We start from the raw sequence: 16081 nt of genomic DNA on the forward strand, positions 1-16081 counted from the left end.
GAAGCAATGTGGGATTATTTTTTTGTTTCTTTCCTTGTTTCTTTTTTCCTCAATTAAAAATAGCTCTAATAATGGACATGCTCAAACACATATCAAAATCTGAATGTATTTTAACTTCCCATTGAGAGAAGAAGCAAAATTATGCAGGTGCTTCTGTTTTCACCTGAATGACATTACTTTGATGTTTTCAGCCCTCAGCTTTGCAGTGCTATCCTGCTAAAACTGGGAGCTTCCAAAGGAGATGCCCTCTCTATGTTTCCTAGCTCTGCCTGTCCGATGAGTCTGCATATACCTTGTTATGTGTAGATGGCTGCAAACTGTTTGGATATGTGTCTTACAGACTTATAGTCCTTGCTTCTTAGAGGTACATGTATTAAGACTGGAGGCAGCTGAGGATGTAAGCAACAAGTAGTTAGCCTAAACAGTATTTCAGGGCCTAACTTTCATGAGTTTAACTCTCTAAATATCTTTCAGGGTCTGGGCTTTGAAGGCTTCAAAATTGTTTTGTTTCCTTACTTTCTTGAAAATTTCTGTTGAGTACTTCTGTGAGATCAAGTTTCCTGTCCTTCCAAGCAATAAATATTTTTAATAGAGTAACTTACTAGAGGATTTACATTATTTTCTACCTTTCTAAAAAAATTCTAATATTAAATACAGTCTTTGTGTGATCCATATGTGCCATGTTGGGCCTTCTTTTGCTTCTGGAACAGTAAATTTAAAAACCCTGGTTGGCTTCATTAAATGCTAGAACAGTTCTACAATAACTGTAGCAGGCTAAGGGGAAAGTGCTTTCACAAGATCCATCCCACAGCATGTATGCTCTGCCAATTATTATTGGCAGTGTAATAAATGTCCTGCAAATTCATGGGACACTACATCTGAAATAAATTTCTATATACTTGCCTGGATTTCTGTTACTTCATTTTGATATTAATGATGTTTCCTTATTGAGTTATTGTATAATGTTGTATAATATGATATGATTAAAGATTTTAATTTAAAATTGCCATGAGAATTAACTGATTGTCTTTATCTGTTGCATGGGAAAACTTTCCTTAAAGGGTGTAAGAAGCATTTATGTTTCCCCCATGTGCTATTTTCATGATGAATCACTTAAAAGGAAGGCAGCATCATCCCTGCAAGACATAAGTGTAAGGAAGGCCTCTTCCTATTCAGGATAAGATACATACAGAATCACAGCAACATGAGAAGATCATGATGCCTGGGAAAAAGCTTCAGGGAAAAAAAAAAAAAAAAAAAAAAAAAAAAAAAAAAAAAAAAAAAAAAAAAAAAAAAAAAAAAAAAAAAAAAAAAAAAAGGGTGGAGAGAGGATGGAGAAAAGAAATGAACTGGGATGGCTCTAGGGTTTTGGGTTGGGTTTTTTTCAACTACTTCATTTAATTCTACCACAGAGGCAAATGATGACTAGAAACTCTTGCTGAAAATCTACTGCTGTCTAAACACTGTTGGGAAAAACATAGAAAGTGAACACTTTTGAATCCCAATAAAGCTTTTTCAAAGAAGAATATAGCGTTGTGCAACTTTGGACCAGATATCTTATGAGGGGAGCTACTACATGACTGGGAAAATAATCTGAAGCCTATTACAGAATGAGAGTGCAATTGTTTGTGAGAATATGAAAGCACTGGCAATAATAAAAAAACCCTCAAAACAGAACAAAGAAAACAGTCCTTTAAAAATGCATGAAGGAAATTATCATATATTTAAAAAAATATGTGCAAATATCAGAAATCAGCTGGTCAGTTGAAAGAAGGTAGGTAGTAATCCAATTTGTGCCCTGATATGTGAGAAACTGGAATGAGAAAATGAATTAACAATTTTTCCATTAAAGTTTGGTCAACTTAAATTGGAAACAATTTCTTTTGGCAGGAATGAATTAACCAATATTTTATTGGGAGCCCTGGAGAGGATTGAGTTCTGATTAATGAGAAACTGAGACACTACACAGGCAACAAAGGTTTTGGACCTAGTTATGATTTTAATTACACCAATATGAATAAGGCTAATCTTTCTAATGCATTTTATAGTGAGAAAGTCACATCACAAACAAGTCATTCAACCTTCAAGAACTACCTCGAAGATTTCAGCAGTGAATAGTAAAGAAAATTACTTACAAATTATGCCGCTTAGAAGAATCACTATGGAATTTGGAACAAAGAATAAAGAATAAAGACAGTTCATTATTTTCAAAAGGCAGCAGAGAAATTGAATTTCCTAGCAGGGAAAAATAATATAAAAGATTAGATACTACTTACACTGTTTCCATGCTAACATAATATATTTCTTATGATTACCTTGATCATGACATGTTAATTTTTGTAAATAAAATACTTATATCTGAGTCAATTGTGAAAAATAATTATGTCTGTGTTAAATTTGATAGAATCAAAATTAAGATGGTGTTTGTGTCACTTTTTTTTTTTTTTAATTGTAAAGTTCCAAAACAGCCTGAAGTGATGTGGCTCAGGATGTTTTTCTATGTAATATAGCCAAACTCCACAGAAAGCAAAGTTAGAGATCTCATAACTCTACTAAAAAGAGGAAATTTTCACAGTTATTATACATGGACTGTGAGTAAGTTTGGGGAATATGACATATAAGATGGGACTGTGGGGTTTTGAGTGATTAAAAGAAGACTGCATCTTCATAATACATTAGACACACACAGCTCTTCCTTCATTGTTTTGAACTCTGAAGAAGTCTGGATAACACAACTTTATGACATGTAGCCAATGCCTTTTTTTTTTTCCCCAGCCTCATCAGTTACTTGCTTCACATTTGGTTTTTTTTTTCTGTGAGGTCTTGTATCCTGGCCATATTGCCAAAGGCTACTAGACTGTAACATGCCCTGGATAAGAATTTCAAAAGCATTGCACTCCATAGGAGAACATGAAAGGATCCTTCATGTTCTTTGGAATAATAAATGAAAACAAAGGAAAAGATCATTTTCCTCTCTCCCATGCTACTTTGAACACATGCTCAAAATGCTTACAGACCAAAATACTCCTACCTAAAGCAGCCACAACAAAGAGCTGTAGTGGAACATTTACAGAAATGATGCAGAAACATCAGTTTATCAATTTTCTTCATTTCCCATGAGCTTGGAACTCCAGCCCTTGCGACCACATTATTCAACGAGATAATTTCAAGGAGAAAGTTTACAGATTCATTGGATACATTCATAAAGTGGAAGTGAAAGTAGTAAATGCAAATAATGTGTTCATGTTCATAGTAATTCAAGGTACATTCTCATTTTTAATTGCTGTCCAATCCACAAAAGCACTTTAAGCATGTACTTACTTGATTACTGTGTTAGAGTTTTAAAATTAATGGTCCCACTGGGATTTTTAACATTGACTTCAAAGGGAACCAGATTAGGATTTATACAGATTTGGCTAGTGACACTGCTTGCTATTGAAAACCTTCTTTCACATTGCATAAAACTTTGCCAGATTTTAACAATTTAGGCTGAAATACTGTATGCTTCATAGCTGCCTCAGGCTGAATTCCTCTGGAAAAATCTAAGCAAAACTATTTAGCTTTTTTCAAGAGTGAGGACTGACTTGGCAAGGAGAATGGGATGGGTAAACCAGGTAATGTGAGTGGGACTGGGAATGAGAAAAGACTGGCAGTGGCCAAAGCAATCTTACAAGGAAAAGCTGAGAATCAAGAAATGTATATTCTTAAAAAAGGACAAGCCGGAGGAGCTAGAGATAAAATATTATGGATAGGACAATATGACTAGTTTAAGAAATCATGAGTGGAAAAGATGCAGAACAGGGAAATAGAGAAGGTGGGACATGAGGATGCACTGTAATGCTGGAACTACCTGTGCTTTTGCAGCACCACCTTCTCTGGAGCTTGGAGCAGAGCCCTGAGCTCCATAAACTGATTGTTCATTTCTCTTGTGGGCAAATGGCCATAAAAGCCACTAGAAAAAAATCTCATTTTCCTCTATGACTTGCCCATAAAGAGATTTCATTAGCTTTGGTAGGCTTAAAACCTTTTTCTTATTCCATTGGTTTAAATAAGAGATATAAATATTTCAGCTTGAGTGACCCATACAAGTAACAATGGGAAACCACATCACAGAACTCAATTCCCCCAATTTCTTCTTCAAAAATTTTTCACTGTCCTCCTGACTCCCTCTATAAAAAGAATGTTATTTTGCCTGTGAAATATCAGATTTAGTGGCAGATCTTGGAAACTGTTCCCCTTTGACAATGCGATTCCTGCTGCCACCTAAAGTTTTCTTGGTGAGGAAAAGGAATTGCCTGCAAATGAGAGACCAACAATAAAAAACAACAACAACAACAACAACAACAAAACCAGGGGACTTTTTGCAAACCAAGTAGGATAAGTACAGAAAACTGAAATTTTAGATAGCAGACCAGATTATTCTTAGAAGTTCTAACAAGACTTTGAATAAAAATGTGTATTATTTACTTGCTTCCAACTTGCATACCTTCTTCCCTATCTTAGAGGGTAAGAGAGGCTGCAGAGAAAAGCAGAATAAGAAAGAGGAAAAATGGCAAGGAGCTGGAAGCACAAACAACTATTAAAGATCAGAGAATGGATGTCACTAAGATAATGGAAGGAGAAAATACCTAGGGACCAGCAGGGACTGTGTCATTTACTACATGATTGACTGGCAGACATTCAAGACCTGTCTTTAGGGACATGGTAGACAAGCAAGTGTGACTTGTATCATTGCTATTCTTTTTCTAATTAACTGCATTGTAACATCAAATTCAAAATTAGCTACAGATTTGATAATGTTGCTTTCACATATTTGAATTGGTTAGAATTTTGTTTTTTTTTTACTTTAAAAGCCTTGGGTTGCTCACAATAAGCAAATGATCTAAGCCATTGGCTGAAAGATAAAAAAAATCTGGGGTTCTGACATGGCGATGAAATAGATGTTTCAAGGGCAGTTAGCAATCTTGCATTCCTTGGCCCCCAAAAAGACATTTCATAGGAAGAAGTTTGGTATGTTCTTCTGTCTTTCTGACAAACACTACTATACCATACTGTGATGTGCATCAGGTATGGTTGCAATGCTGAAGCCACATTTTTTTCCCTCCCTCACAAGCTGGACCATTTTTCCTCCTGAAAACTTGATGTCTGAGACTCAGTGAAATGTAAATTAAATCACTGGAGGGCAGGATTTTGAACTTGCACTTTGTATCATTGAGGGCTGTACATTAATGCTATGAGTCAAGTGCTGAACTTGTGTTTAGCGTGCCATATTAATGGAAATATTTGACCTTAAGCTCCTTCTGCTTCAGCTTCCCCTCTTCCTAGAGTGACTTGTAAGGAGAAATTTGTAAGTTTTTGTGAATCTTATGTATCTTTGATTTCATGGAGGCTTCCCACAATGAAAGGAAAGGGAATGAATAAGTTTTCCAACTGTCTGCATAATGTGCAATGCATAGAGCAGGAGGCTACACGGAAGAGTAGCGAATAATACCTGAAACAGGGGTACATTATGTGGTAGCAACTTTATTTGCACTGCATAAAGGAAGGTCCTGCTGAAAAATAGTATGTTAATGTGATTGGTGCCTGCACGTTATAATGGAAGGAGTCAAAGGAACCGAATTCATTTAGTGAAAGGAAGCTAACTCTGGCATTCTTAATTTTTCAGTAAAATTATATGGTTCAAAGTACTTTTCTTGAATAGTGTATTTTAAAATAAAAATTATGCCTCCATAATCTACATGCAGATACAACACAAATATGAAAAAAACAAGAAACTATTTAAATCTACAAAATGTTAATGATTGAAAAGTTATTTTTATTACGTTACTCAAAAATTTACAAATCTTCTTCTATATACAGTTGACAAAGTGAAATGACAGAATTGCATTTTTTCCATACAAATGCTATAATTTATAATTTAACATAGGTTCATTGTTAAAATTGATAAAATAATTTTACTATTTTAAAAAAGGAATTTTTATTTTTGAAAGGCTGTGTTTCTTTACAAATAACTATTTTGCTATTTTATACAATCCCAGAAATCTCAAAAAATCTGTTGTATTTGCTATTTACTGTGTTCTCTGTATTAGATAGAAGAAAATCCTCCTGAAAGAAGGCAGAGTTAAAAACCCCTGGTCCCAGCAATAACTATTATTGAGGATCTTTTCATACATCTAAATGGGAATGGGTAGAGAATAATGAGCAAAACACTCTTCTAGAACTAAGTGTTCCCATTAAAAATCCCAATTCTCCCACTGACTGAATGATCCTGAGTAACTCCATTTTCCTCTTCTGCCAAGCTTTACCTAGGAAATAGTTCTACTAAGATGTTCCATACAGTGTAGAAAGGTCTCAAAATGAAAACCATTAGAAGAACTATGCTTTCCTAAAAGCTGTCACTAAAATGGTCAGATGTAATTAAAATGCTGCTCTGTGTTATGAAATTCAAACATTCTCATTATTACATTTTCTTTTTTCCTTATTCATCCTTCTCAATACACACCCACACATGATTTTTGTGTGTCTAAAACCATGATTATGAATCTATCCCACACTCCTGTGGGTCGAATGGCTCCCCAATATGTACCTGTAAAAGATCTCAGCCCTCTCAGGAGGCACTTGAACATGGATTTTCTTTTCTGCTAGCATATGAAAAGTTTTCAGAACATATCCCTGGTCACTGCTTGATAGACCCAAGTCACAGTCACAGGTGTCAACGACTCTGATGTTAGTACCTTTCTTGCTTGCTTTTGATTTGAAAATGACTAATCCTATGTTAATTAGAAATGCCATGAGAACCTATTATATTTGGAAGCAATGGCAGATTCCATGTCATTTGTTGCCAGATCAGGAAACTCCCGACCATGCCCCAGATAATGCATGAAGACAAGGCAGAAAATTTAAAGTAGATCCTACATGCTCTTCCTACCTCAATACCTACAGCTCCTTTTCAGTGTAGAGCTAAACAGTACTACAAATATAGTAGAGGCTGTTGCATAACCCCTGTGCTCTTGGCAAAACCTCTGCTATTGTGTTTGGAGAATGATAGTTGGTAAACACTGAGAATTTTTGTGCAATAGACTTCCGCATGAGGAAGCAAAAACTGGCTGCAAATCTGAGGGTTATTTTATTCCATGTGTAATCAATACTCTATCTTCAGCTTGCCTGGGGTCCGTGATCAGCCATGGAGCAAGCAAAAGTCTCCACAGATTGGAGAAATGCCAGCTTGAGCTCTAGAAGGAAATCAGACCAGAGAGTGATTCTTCTTCCTGGGCACTGGCACTGCCAGCAACATTACACAGTTTTGCACCCTCTTGTGAGCTGAGAGCCCTTTTCTCCCTTCCTCTCCCATATCCTAGTGCTAGCAACAGAGTAAGAAGGAAATTCCAGTACTGGTGCAAATTGCTTTACCTCTACTCATTTTTTGTTTGAGGTACAAAGGTACAAAATCCATTCTGAAAGAGTCCAAAGGAGTCCTGTTCTGTAGGATTTCTGGATTGCAATTGACCCAGATTTTGTAATGTAAAACTTTGCACAGTACCTTCATATTAAAAAAAAAATCCTTCTGTGGGTTGAGATCAGTATGCCTAAAGTGAGTAGCAATGGAGGATATTAGGCAGACTTTATTTAAGACTGAGTATTTTTCAGTATCTTACCATATTTTCTTCTCACTCTTGTGCAATGTTGTTTTCTTAGAAATCTGCATTGCCATAACTAGTTTTGAATAGTTATTCCCAGATCAGTTTTCTCTCTAGCACTTTCTTTCTTTGATGTATTTATAAAATACCTTATGCTCCTTAATTCTTTCCCGACAGAAATAGTTTGCTACAAATTACTTCACTGTCAATGTTCCTGCAAAATTTTACACTTCTAAGTCACATGCAAATTTTCTGAGATTTATTAAAAAAACCCAACAGCCTATGCAAAGAGGAGCTCATTATTAAAAAAAAAAAAAAAAAAAAAAGGTGGGGTAATCTACCAGAACTTTCCATTTTTAGTTAAAAAAAGTCCATAGCATAAGCCTGCAAATTACACAGTTTCATAAAGTACTTGGAGAACTGGGAGAACATTATGTTGCATCCTGTATAAACACACAAGGATTTCACACAGAATAGTAGAGAAATTGCTTCTTGGTGCTTATAGCATCATACAGCATTTCATCATTACCATATTTGCTGTATCAGCCATGAAATTGCTTGAAGATTCAACATAAACTTTGCTAAAATTTCAGTCCTGCCTATTTGAGAACTAAGTTCACCAAGTTCCCTGCCAGTTACACAAAGTCAAATCGTGTTTCCACTCTGACAACCTCTGAGCAAACCTTTATTTTTTTTCAATGTCTCATGGCTTTTGCATGTTTCATGGTACAGTTTCTAAGTACATCTAGGCTTTGAGAGACTATCCAAGCAGTAATCCTACTTCTTCTTTTGGTCTTCACTTTTCCCAAGAATATTGTATCATTTGCCAAGTTGGGTAAGGAAAGGTGTATTTAAATAGTGAGAAAAGTCATGCAACTCTGTATGAAATAGCTATTCTGTAAGTAATAAATTGAGCTTAAATTGCAGATGTTCTTCTGCTTTCACATGTAATTTGCTTCTCAGCATGGGTGTGTAAATTCAGAGATCCACAGTTCTGCAGGAAAGCTGGATGTTTTCAAATAAGTTTATTTAATAAGAGGCCATTTGAAAAATTACTTTCCAGAGGGTGCTATCAAAAAAGCACATTTGCACCAATAATCTAACAATTTTGTCGTGTTGTATATTATCGAATTTCCATTACAACTGATGGAGTGCAGTAATTAGAGGATGTCTCATATGGGACGATATGAATTTTATTAGCTGATGCCTTTACTGAAACTAAAGCAGAAAAATTCACAGGAGCATTCCTACTTATTATCTCACACCTTAAATGAGATCCTTCATCTTACTTTTGTCAATCAGAGTAAACATAATTATACTGAACTTTCTGAGATTGAACTGTCATTGTATGGAGTCCTTCATGTATTAAAACCTGAACAATCCATGATGAATTGTAGTTCAGTGCACCTGAACCTGCTGTCCCAATGAAGTTCTGTAGATAATTTAAAAAATGGATAGGCTCTGGGAACATTTTTTTGAGCTCAAAAAAGTTACACTTTTATGGAAAAGCTTTTGCTTTCTCTTGCTTCAATTCAACTCTTTTAACTAGATACTCTTTTCTTCCAATACAGATATTAGAGGTAACAATAGATAAGACAAAGACCTTGAGATCAGTTATTGATGCTAAATGAATTTCAGCTAAGTAACTGCTGGTGAAAAAATTTTCACAAAATGCTTTGCAAACCATAAGTGAAGAATACCATGTAGGAGGGAATATTTCTGTTAAAATAAATTGAGATCAATCCTTCTCAATCTTTTCTTTCTACTGCCTAATGTGCGTTGTCTGCAGTCCCATCAAGCATCTTAAAGCATGATGTTGGTGTTGTTAAAATTTCATGCTTTGGTGACTAGAGATAACCAAACACCCCAGATTTCTCATCTATATTACTTTTTTCAAGTTTTTTTTACCATACTCAGATATTTGGTTAGATATCTTATCTTTTACGTGTACTGATCTGCCACCTTTCTTATTCAGGGGTAAGTTTTCACATGCTTTTCTTCTGAGAAATACCTTAGATCCTTTTCCAGCCATGACCAGTGAGTGATGTAGAGAGACTTGGAAGGAAGAAGGGTCAGAAAGACGTTTTTCCTACAGTTTTCTGGGGTGGGATCATCTGAAGTATCCACTGTATATAAACTCCTGAAAACATTCCGAAAAAGAGGAAAAACTCATTTTCTCTTGCCACACAGGGTTTTTTCTGTCCAAGCTCGACAGAGCAGATCAATACTTTGTGATATAAAAGGGTATAAAAGGGTATATGTCAATACTGTACCAGTGGGTTTTCATGTTTTTCACATTTGCTCCAAGCACATGTAATGTACTTCTTATTCCATAATCTTACAAACAACTTCTGAGAAGGTAACTGGAAGTGCGAGTCAAATATAATTGCAGCATTTCTGTTTGTGTGCTTCATGGCTTAAAGTGAACGTATAAAGGAAAAACTGCAGAGTCATCTCCTCAGCTACAGTTTTATGAGAATAAGTTAAAGTAACTTGACTGTGATTACATGCAAGTTTAAATAGACTGAATCAGGTCAGATTTTAACCCTAATAAAATAAAACCAAGAATTACTTTTAGAATTTTATGTATCACATTCTCATGCAGCAGAACTGTCCCAAACCTAAACAGAAATAGTGAATGGAGAATTAAAAATTGAAGTTGCACTAGTTTGAAAATTTACAATTCATTCTAAAAAGGATGAGGTGTACAGCTAAAAGCTAAAGCAGAAGGTGGAAATAATAGATTTTGGCTTTGGTATTTGCCTTCTCCATCTTTTGCACTGGTTCAGAAAAGAGGCAGAAATTGCTTCCCTTCTCTTGTTTCATACAGTAAATTCCCTTTTCATCCATTCTCTCCATCTTCTTTTAGTGTTTTAAAGTGTTGCACACAGTATACTCCCACTCCCTGAGCTCTCTGTAGCATCACAGTTTCAGCAAGAGGAAGAAGAAAAGATTTGCTGTGTGCCAGGACTTTGACAGTCTAGTTCCCTAGGACCCTTTTTCTTCTCTTCCTCTCTTAAAATGCTCCATGATGTGAGACAGAATGGCAAAAACTGTATAGGAGGGAATGCCTTAACACTAGTAGCATGATAGATTCATGCCTAGTTCTATTTATTCCCTGGTTTTGACAGAAACTTCACAACTTTGAGTGACTCAGTCATCCTGAACTTAGTTTCTCATACGTAAGAAGACACTGTTTTTTGTCTGCATAGACAGTCATTGCACAGGCAGGTAAATCTCCACATGGCTTGACATGAGTGATGCACACTGCGGAGGTGTAGGCAATATTTCTTTCAACTACCAGAAGAGAAAGTAGTAGAGAACTCACAGTTTGCTTTTTTGTGCTTATGAAATATTCAGTTAGGCCCTGTCTATGAACAAGTCTCGGGACGTAATAGTTCCAAACAGACAGAAATGCCCTATGTTCTTGGAAACAATGGTGCTTTATTATAGGGAAAACATTTCAGATTGGCATTTCAGTTCTCTTTCCCTTCATCATTTTGCTTGCAAGGGTTTTTTTGAGCAGCTGTAAATTTTAAGGACAGATTTTAAGACATAAGGATCATCTGGTTTGATCTTTGCCTAACACAGGCCATAAAATTTCACCAATAATTCCTGTAGTGGAACATATCATCTTCCCTTAAATTGTAAGTGAACACTGTCAAGCCCAATAATTTGTGGTTTACTACAGCATAAAAACATCCTGTCTCAATTTAAGGAATCCTGGAGATGATGAATTTCCTTCTTCCTTGGCAATGGATGATTACTGTCACTGAAAACCAGTTGTTTCTAATTACTGTTCTGAACCAAAACCAAATACAGGGCTGCCATATGATACTGGTGAGTATGGCCTGAGAGTCTGTCTCACACCCACAACAAGGAACAAAATACTCTGCTTTCTATCTCTGCATATGTCCTTTGTCTGCTGGCCTTTTATAATTATGTTTTAAGGGTTTTATGCTATGGTTGGCTCCAGTTCAACCCTTACTTTACTCTTATCCTGTTTAACGCTAAACCACACTCAAATTCATTCCTTTCTCTGGGTTCACAAAAGTGGTCCCAGATCACAGAAAAGAGAAGGCAGGAATAATCTGGTATGTCATGGGATGTAACAGACAGTGCACTGTGTTTTTACTCATTGAAGATTATGTGTTAAGAGAAAAACTATGGTAGCACAAGGCAGCTATCTGCCTAGTGAGCCAAGCATCTGCCAAACATACACTTACTGACTTCTGGATAAATTACACTGGGACCTCAACTACCAGGCACAACAGGTCATTTCTGAGCTTGCCTGACTGAATCAGTGTCCATTCCCAATGTATTTCCATAGTCTTTTGATTTTTAAAAAAGAAAGAAATGAGTCCCCTAACCTCTCCCACAATGAACTCCTACAAATAGGGTTTCTTTATTCTCTTTATTATATTTATTCAGTTTTCCATTTTAATTGTTAATCTATCTGTAATTGGCAAAATCATGTATTTGCCTTAGAAACAGAGGTTTTAAAGTATTGTTACAAAGTCTATCTCTTAATAGTGTAGTAGCTGCATTAACAAACCAAGGTGTCTAAATCTGTGTGCACTGATGAGGGTCAAAATGCTGTTTTAGGAGAGTCAAAGTCTAAACAGAAGAATACCCAAATGTTAATTAACTAAGTATATATTGAAACAAATGGTAAGGTTATTACTTAGCAAAATAAATATTAGTTAATATATAGTGTATAAATCCCATATTATGTTTAAAAAAAGAAGAAAGGAAGTAAGGTAGCTAATGCTATAAAATTGTGGGAAATTAACAAGGAATCACAACTAACTGTTGTGCATTTAGGCAGAAATATTGGGATATTAATCTCTCTGAAAAGAGATGAAAATATTATTTCTTTCTTTTAGTCCACTGAATTTTCTTATTGCACAAATGTGAACTACTGTATAACTCTTTCCATAGATGAAGGACTGCAACACTTAGTGAGGAATTTACAGCAGTGAAACAGTTACACAAGCACAGGACTTGGCCTTTCTCTAAATGCCTGTGCTGCATAGCTCAAATATTGACTTAACTACAAACACCCTCAGCCTGTAATTTTAGACATCAAAACCAAATATATGAAATATGTCTTGGAGAAGAACACTGAAAGCAGCAATAGTACATAAGTGACTATTCTGTACAGAAAGAAATAATACTATTAATTTTTAAGAACACTTGAGCTAAAATTCATTTATATAATTTTGATTTTTCAAAAAAAACAGACATGAAAACCAACTCAAGATCTGCTTGTTAATGCTAAGTCCTTCCCAAAGAAAGGGGGAACTGAATTTTTTGCATAGTAAAATAATCATCCAGATGGCAAAAACAACCACCCTGAAAACAGTAAATGCTAAGATGAAGGCTATGTTTCTTGAGGTCATCATCAGTAACAGTTTCATAACAACTCTTATAAGCTCTCAGCTGTAAGGCTACCAAAACAGTTTAGTGAACTTTAGCCAAACTGCATTACTGATCTATTATTACAGAAATGTGTGACTGCAATGAGTCCTGGGTTCATGATTGACCTGGCCCGGTCTGACATGAAAATACCAGAAAAGAAATAGCAGTTTACTTTTTTTTTTTTTCCTTCCATAGAACTCCTCTGCTTTCAGAATTCATTATTGTATAAATATAGATAATGTTGGAAATATTTTAATGAAGACATTCCTATGTTACATAAAATCATCCTCTGATTTACAATATTTTTTTCATACATTAAGAGGAAAGGTTAGGACAATTTACTATATACAAACTATTAAAAGGTGAATCACCTTGGTGAACTGAGATTTATGAAGAAACAACCTTGTTCAAAGTAGTATGTACCTCTATTTTGTGGCCATTTGAGCAAAATAAAATATGAAGATATTTAATCTACAGTTTAAAGCAAATACATAAACTCAGAAATAAGAACTTGAAATATAGCTATTCTGAAGCAAAATAAGAATGGACATAACACAAAAGATCATGATATTTGATATTAGAAGACATTATTAATAAAATCTGATCTGACCACTAAATAACTCAAAAAATTGCAGACATGAACATAATGAAATGTTGTGCGGAGCTGAAAATACATAAGATAGGCAATTATTTAAGGTAATTTATGGAGAAAAGTCAAATCAGAATGGGAAAAATGGGCAAAAAAGGCTTGCATTCATGAAATCAGTGCCAGTTTGCAAAAGAATTAAAATTAACATGTGTATTTTTCTGTCACTACAGTCTAATACAAAAGGAGTCCTCATTACTTCTGGGTAATTAATGACAAAAGCTCTCTAAATCAGATGGTCCCTCCCTGTGCCTAGCAAAACTTACAAATATAGATAGAAAGGTATTAACAACTACTTACTCATAGTAAAAAACTTCCTAAATAACTCTCCCCCTATTATCTGTAACAGAGCTGCTGGCAGGTATTATTCCTAGGAATGCACTGGGATAGACTATTAAAAAACATATGTAGCAAAAAATGTAAGCATATAATACATAATTCAAAAAAAGCACTACCCGGACATAAGTAGCTAGAAGTTCTTGTGAGGTTTTCTTGAACTGTACCTGGAACTAAACCATGGGAAACATATGCACAGCTCCCATTGAAATTAGTGACTGGCTTCCAGTTGTACTTGATCTGCCAGCAATGCAAGGCAGCTACAAATCTAATATCAGAAAATCAGTCTGTAATCATCTGTCTGAAATGCTATATTTGATGTAAGGCATATTAACTATATATTAGAATCTATAAAGTATTAGGAAGAAAATATTAATGTTTGTACTTTAAACACTGACAGTCTTCTCTTTGGAAGAGAATAATTTCAGTCAGGGACAGTTTTGTTTGAGATGTGGACACATAATTCTGTGTTGCTTATTAAATTTTAAAAAAAAGCAAACAACAAGAGCAAACTTCAGAATGAGACTATTACATTTTGCAAAATACTATATCACAAAGGCAGTATAATATTTACCCCTCTTATACTAATTTCAAATATTTTCAAAATAAATGAATAGGTTTAATATATGGAAAAATCCTTCTATTATAGACATGGAAAATTGAGTAATACTTGTTTTGGACTGTGTTTATGTTGTCAGATAGAGCCCTGAGAAAGATAGCAAGTAGCAATTTCTTTTTGGAAGTTATAAATGACAAAATAGTGTAGATGTGTTTTAAATGACATAGTAAAATACCCAGAAGGATAAACATCACAGCTCTAGGAGAAGAAAAATACTCTGTGTGTAATAATTTTGAGCTTGCCACAGTTGGAAAAATACAGTCACTTATGTTCAAGGTAATTAAACTGGTGAAACAGGAAGAGATGGTCTAAGGTAAATTTAGAAAAAAAGTCCTTTGGATTAGAGATTTCTGTTCTAAAATGCATGTTTCACTTTCACTGTAAAAGAAAATGGTTATCATGACCGAAGATCTTTTATTACAAAACCAGAGTTTCATGGGGTGAAAATTGAAATTAATAATTTATTTGTTTGTTTTCTTATTTTTAGCAGAACAAGAATTCTAGAAATTTAACAAATAAGGCTCAAATAACATTACAGAAAATATATGCCGCACTGTCTTGTGTTGATCTTGGCTGGGCACTAGCTGCCCCAAGTTGCTCTATCTCTCCTCTCCTCAGCTGAGCTGGGGAGAGAGCACACAGCCAAAGGCTCTTGGGTTTGGAGAAGGACAAGAAGAGCTTTCCGTTGTAGACAAAACAGATTCAATTCATGGAAAATAAATTAATTAATTAAGTAAAATATTAACGTATTAATCAAATCCTAGAAGGGTAAGGAGAACTAAAACCTAAACTTCCAAACAACTTCCTCCCACCCTTCCTTCTTCCCAGGCCCAACATCACCCCTGATTTGGCTCTGTCTCCTGTCCCAGCAGTGCAAGGGGTCAGGGAATGGGGGTTGCAGCCAGTTTATCACACTTTTCTGCTTGTCCTTCCTTCTCTCACTCTTCCCCTGCTTCAGCATGGGGTGTTTCCCATGGGAGACTCCTCGACAAACTTCTCCAGTTTGGTTGCAACCTTCCATAGGTTGCAGTTATTCAGAAGCAACCTGCTGCAGCATGGGTCCTTCATGGGGTCCCAAGTCCTACCAGCACAGGTTCCTCTCTCCACAGAGCCACAGGTCCTATCAGATATCTGATCCAGATACCCCAAGGAGTCATAGCCTTCCTTGGATGCATCCACTATCTCTCCAGCAGGGTCCTCCATGGGCTGCAGGGGAGTATCTGTTCCACTACAGACTATCCCATGGGCTGGAGGGGAATCTGTGGTCCGGCATCTGGAGCACCTCCTCCCCCTCTTTCTTCCCTGACCTTGGCATCTGCAGGGCTGTTTCTCTCATATATTCTCATTCCTCTCTCCAGCCACTGTTGCCTAGCAGGTTTTTCCCCCTTCTTAAATGTTATCACAGAGGCTTTGGCCAGCCAT

General features: G+C 35.7%; 1 long non-coding RNA gene across 4 annotated transcripts in view; it reads left to right on the top strand.

Annotated features, from left to right (window-relative positions):
* Positions 1-731: 731 nt before the first annotated feature.
* LOC136361384 (uncharacterized) overlaps positions 732-16081 on the top strand; it is a 402734-nt gene continuing 387384 nt past the window's right edge. For all 4 annotated transcript variants that reach the window (XR_010743624.1, XR_010743627.1, XR_010743625.1 and 1 more), the window contains exon 1: positions 732-1320. This is a non-coding gene — a long non-coding RNA (uncharacterized lncRNA). The remainder of the gene's footprint in view (positions 1321-16081) is intronic.

Source organism: Sylvia atricapilla, chromosome 5 (assembly GCF_009819655.1).
Source record: "Sylvia atricapilla isolate bSylAtr1 chromosome 5, bSylAtr1.pri, whole genome shotgun sequence".
Lineage (NCBI taxonomy): Eukaryota > Metazoa > Chordata > Aves > Passeriformes > Sylviidae > Sylvia > Sylvia atricapilla.